The sequence below is a fragment of the Cebus imitator genome, unplaced genomic scaffold, assembly GCF_001604975.1.
Source record: "Cebus imitator isolate Cc_AM_T3 unplaced genomic scaffold, Cebus_imitator-1.0 Scaffold11, whole genome shotgun sequence".
Taxonomy (NCBI): domain Eukaryota; kingdom Metazoa; phylum Chordata; class Mammalia; order Primates; family Cebidae; genus Cebus; species Cebus imitator.
Window position 1 is genome coordinate 4,318,268 of NW_016107326.1, and position 6,058 is coordinate 4,324,325.

Sequence of the window (6,058 nt, forward strand, 5' to 3'; positions counted from 1 at the left end):
TTCCTTCCTTCCTTCCTTCCTTCCTTCCTTCCTTCCTTCTCCTCTATCTCTCTCTCTTTCTCTCTCTCTTTCTTTCTTTCCAGGGTCTTGCTCTGTTGTCCAGGCTGGAATGCAGGGGAGTGATCAGAGATTCAGTACAGCCTTGACCTTCCTGGTTTAGGCAATCCTCCCACCTCAGCCTCTTGAGTAGCTGGGATAAGAGGTGTGTGCAACCACACCAGGCTAATTTTTAAAATTCAGAGATGGGGGTCTCACTATGTTTCCCAGGCTGGTCTTGAGCTCCTAGGCTGAAGCAATCCTCCCATCTTGGCCTCTCAAAGTGCTGGCATTGCAAATCCATTTTATTTTAAAAGTTTTATTCATCTCTCTGAATTTACTTCACAGTAAATTGATGAGCCTTGGTGGATCCAAGCGAGACAATTCATTACCCTCAGCACAGCAAATGACAAGCAGCTCAGCATCGCAGAGCTCGGTGTCCTGACCCCAAGCTCCATGGCATAGGCCAGGCTCTGTTCTTTTGATAGCAAGTGGTAACAAGCCAGTCTCCTCCATGAGTGATGTCAAAGGTGAGAGAGGAGTACCTTCCTTTTTTCCCCCAGCGGCTATCTAGTTGTCCTATACATTGAAGAAACTGCATTTTCTACAGATATCTATTAAATTCTCTCTCTCTCTCTCTCTCTCTCTCTCACACACACACACACACACACACACACACACGTCCATTTCTGGGGTCTATTCTCTTCCATTGATCTGAGCAGGTGTCAGCACAGTGTCACTTTAATTCTTGCTGCTTGAAATATTTAACTAATTAAAAGAACTAATCTCACCTTGTAACCCTTTTTCAACATTTTTTTTGTCTATTCTAGTATGCTTAGTTTTCCTTAAGAACTTTGGAATCAGCTTTTTTTTCTTTTAAAGATCCAGTTGCAATTTCACTGGAATTACCTTACTTATTTATAGGATTGCCTTATTTATAGAATCGGTTAAGTAGAACGAATATCATTAGCAATTGATTTTTTTTTCAATTGCTCAGGCCAAAACCCAATTTGGAGTCATCTTTGATGCTTCTAGCTCTCCCATATCGTTCATCTGATTCATCAGCAAGCCTGTGAGCAGTGCCTTCACTACACATCCGGAAACTGACCGCTTCTCACCCACTCCCACCTCCCACCCTTGTCAGGTAATCGTCATTCTTCACCCACTTCCTCAACAGCTTCCTAACCAGCCTTCCTGCCTTCCCTCTCACTGAGTTATTCTCAACACGCAAGTCAGATCCGCTGGCTCCTCGCTCAATACGTACGCTCTGGAGGCTTTCCGCCTCACTCAGAGTAAAAAGCAGACTTGGAGCAAAGATCCTACAATTATCTGGGGGAGTGTCCCAGGCAGAGGAAACAGCCAGAACAAAGGCCACAGGCAAGATCGTGGTGGGGAAGAATAGGAGAGGAGGGCCAGACCCAGCAGGAGTCCAGGGCCTTAGAGACCAGGTCACACTAAAAATAGCAGGAACCGGTGACCCCCCTGGGGTGGGGATTGTGGTAGGAGGGAAAAGATCTTTTTTATAAAGTTGAAAGCCTTGCACAACGACTTGACTTCTAAAACTATCTACATGTATGGCTTTGATAAAAATAAAAAATAAGAAATTTTAAAACACTGACATACGAAAAGAAAAATATAGAAACCAACGGAAAAATTTAACAGATGGTATTTGTCAGCATGTAGTGGGAGTTACGCTTTCCTTTAGCAGATGGATGGACATTCTTATAACCAAAACTGCATGACTTCTCAGTTATCACGAGGATTTCAAACAAAAAACTAACATTCATCGATTTAAAATTTAATTTATGAGATGCCCCTGGGAGGTAAAGAATATTTTGTTCATGTAATTTGTCAAGTGAAATGGCAAAGCGGCAATGGTAGATTTAGCAATCTTCAGAAAAACGGAAGCAGGAGGAAAAGGTTTTGATAGTATTTTTTTCCTTTGAGACGGACTCTTCGCTCTGTCGCCCATGCTGGAGTGCAGTGGTGCGATCCTGGCTCACTGCAACCTCCGCATCCCGGGTTCAAGCGATTTGCTTGCCTCAGCCTCCCGAGTAGCTGGGACTACAGGCCACCCAGCTAATTTTTTATTTTTAGTAGGGATAGGGTTTCACCACGTTGGCCAGGCTGGTCTGAAACCCCTGACCTCAGGTGATCCTCCTGCCTTGGCCTCCCACAGTGCTGGATTACAGGCGTGAGCCACCGCCCTTGGCCAATAGTGTTGTGTTTTAAAAATAATCATACTGTTGGGTAGATATTTGAAAAAAGTGCAATTTCAGGAATACAAAGGGTAGTGAAGAGATATAGAAGCTAAAGTGTTGGCTTCCTATGAAGAAGCCTCAGAGATGAAAATCTCCCGTAGGCTCCAGGTTCCAAATATGCATATGTTCCTTCACAGAGATTGACTGTAAGAGACTCAGATCTACTTACCTCTGTAAAAACAAACATATGGCATGCGGCTTCATCTTGCCGTAGGAGCAGGAGAATGAAAAGCCAGAGCACCCAGGAGGAAAATATTCCTCCTAAGTAGATTCCACAACCACGCTAAACACAAACCTTCTCCCTGATTGCTTTGTGTACTCCAAAAACCGTCCTAGTGTTAAACTTTCAAGGTTAATTTCTTTTTTTGAGACAGTCTTGCTGTGTCGTCCAGGCTGAGGGCAGTGGCGCCGTCTCAGCTCACTGCAACCTCCGCCTCCTGGGTTCAAGCAATTCTCCTGCCTCAGCCTCCAGAGTAGCTAGGACTACAGGTGCGTGCCAACACACCTGGCTAATTTTTAGTATTTTTAGTAGAGATGGGGTTTCACTGTGTTACCCCAGATGGTCTTGATCTCCTGACCTCGTGATCTGCCCGCCTCGGTGTCCCAAAGTGCTGGCTGGGATTATAGGCGTGAGACGCCGCGCCGGCCGGTTAATTTCTGATCACCCAATTATGAAGCCAGATATTTTAAATCTGCATCCCATCTCCACTCCCCAACAGTGTCCTCCGTTTCTAAGTTGCATTCTTTTTCACTAACAAAAGGAGAAACAATGGGGCATAGACGTGGTTTGTTGTTTAAAATATCAAGAATTGTTTCCCAGCAGGCCAGACTTTACGGCAGGCACAGAAAAGGACCTATTACAGCTCCCGAAGGCTGCAGCCCGGCAGGCAAGAGCGCTTGAAACGTCCCAGGTGCCAGCAATAACAAACAGAGAATGGGCAGGGGTGGGCGTTTCCTGTCTGCTTTACCACCACCATCAACCTATTATGATAATTTATTCTGGAAACCAGATTTATACAGGAAACTCAGCAAGCAAATACGGTTATTCCTCTCGCAATGGGAAAGCTAAACTAATTTTCTTATTTTTGATTGTCATTAGTGAGAAATGAAGGCCATTAAAATTACTTACCTATTTATTCAGGCATTGCCTCCTAAAATGTTCTCAGCTCTTCATATGGGCAAAAATGATCATGCATGAATTTTCATTATTACAAATTTACAAATTCATTAACGATCCCACTCTCAATCAGACACTTGCTCCTCTCCTCATGTTGTCCAATGTTGCTTTACTTAATTGATCTTCAGGAATAATGCAAAAATCAGTGATAAAAGTCCTTAGCCCTTCGATTTTCTTTTCTTTACTTTTTTTTTTTTTTGAGACAGAGTCTCGCTCTGTTGTCCAGGCTGGAGTGCAGTGGCACAATTTCGGCTCACTGCAACCTCAACCTCCTGGGTTCAAGCGATTCTTTTGCCTCAGCCTCCTGAGTAGCTGGGACTTCAGGCATGAGCTACTATGCCCAGCTAATTTTTGCATTTTTAGTAGAGACGAGGTTTCACCATATTGGCCAGGCTGGTCTCGAACTCCTGACCTCATGATCCGCCCACCTCAGCCTCCCAAAGTGCTGGATTACAGGTGTGAGCCACTGTGCCCAGCCATCCTTAGCACTTTGAAAGGCACATTTAGTGCCTCTAAAAGTTAACAGTCTTCATATGAAAGTTGTTCCATCTTTCGGATGCTCTGATCAGTGGCTGTCACACTTTTTTCATGACTCATTTTAATAAATTTTACTTGGTGACTCAGTATCCATATATGCACACCCCAAACTAGTTTTCACAGGGAAAAAAAAACCAAACCACTCTAACAACAGGTAGTGCATGCTGGTATTTTCTGTTCGGTTCTATTCTCTCCCATTCCATTAAAAAACACTAGTAAAGACCCCTGATTAATTTCCTCACTAAAGCAACACAAATCTGAAAATCACTCTAGGTTACATATTACTTATATTTGTCACATTAACTGAAAATACTGAAATTTTGAATCCTAGATGGCCAATCCCTCTTGTTCTGTTTTCACTCTGGAATATTCAAAGGTAAAAATGTGCAAACACTAATCTCTATTGTTACTACATAGCATGACTTTTATATTTATTATTTATTTTTGAGACAGGGTCTCACTCTGTCACCCAGGCTGGAGTGCAATGGCGTGATCTCAGTTCACCGCAACCTCTGCCTCCCGGGTTCGAGCGATTCTTGTGCCTCAGCCTCCCGAGTAGCTGGGATTACAGGTGCCTGCCACCATGCACAGCTTATTTTTTTTGTACTTTTAGTAGAGACAGGATTTTGCTATATTGGCCAGGCTGGTCTTGAACTCCTGGCCTCAAATGATCTGCCCACCTCGGCCTCCCAAAGTGCTGTGATTACAGGAGTGAGCCAATGTGCTCTGCCAAACTTATTTTTAAAGCAATCACAGATAGCCTTCCGGAAACGTTGGCCAAATCCTCAAAACTGCTCTCTTCTGCATATCTGGAGTCCTAGTTACTCAGGAGCCTAGGTGCTGGGGAGGCTGCAATGAGTTATGATTGTGCCACTGCACTCCAGCCTGGGTGACAGAGCAAGACCCTATCTCTTTCCAAAAAAAAAAAAAAAAAAAAACCTTCAAAAAAATTCCACTACCTAGGGTTAGGCGTATCTATAGTACCAAGCAGGGCTTGGTGAAAGCTTCAATCATGCCAACAAATAAAAAAGTTGTAGCCTGTGAAGAAATGATGTGGAATTATTCTAATGCTGCAGTCAAAAAGAGAAAACCCAAAATGCTGGCCTAGTACCAGTTTCATTCCACAGGATATTTATCCATAGCGGATTTGTCAAGGTTCACTGAAAGTGTGTCATCTTTAACTTCAATTATTTTTTCATTTCATAAAGTTCTCTTTGGTTTTCAAATCTGTTTGATAATTTTCTTGTTCTCTATTCAGTTTCTTATTTATTGAAAACACACTTAGAGTCTGTATGGTATCACTATCTCCGTGTGGCTCCTATGCCCCTACGGTTGTTTTGGCAGGCTCTCATGCCTTGCTTTCATGTATTGTCATTTTTGACTTTGAGGGCACAATCCATAAACTTTTTTTTTTTTTTTTTTTTTTTGGGGGAAAAAACCCAAAATTTTTTTTTTTTTTTTTTTTTTGAGATGGAGTTTCGCTCCTGTTACCCAGACTGGAGTGCAATGGCGCGATCTCGGCTCACCGCAACCTCCGCCTCCTGGGTTCAGGCAATTCTCCTGCCTCAGCCTCCTGAGTAGCTGGGATTACAGGCACGCGCCACCATGCCCAGCTGATTTTTTGTAGTTTTAGTAGAGACGGGGTTTCACCATGTTGACCAGGATGGTCTCGATCTCTTGACCTCGTGATCCACCCGCCTCGGCCTCTCAAAGTGCTGGGATTACAGGCGTGAGCCACCGCGCCCGGCCTCCATAAACTCTTTATAGGGCACTCATTGGCGGTCTGGGTTGAAGTTGAGTTCTGAAAAAACAGAACAGGTGTGTGTTTATTTCTCAGTTACCTAGAGCCCTTACCAATTTGGTACTACTTTCAACTAAAATATTGGCTTGAGGGTTTTTATCTGTTTTAAAATCATACACGGAGGAGGAATTTAGGCTGAAATCCAAGTGTGAGGTAACTTGGGGGCACAAACTGTGTGTGTGTGTGTGTGTGTGTGTGTGTGTGTGTGTATCCACTTGTTTATGTATATGCTTATATTTTACTTTT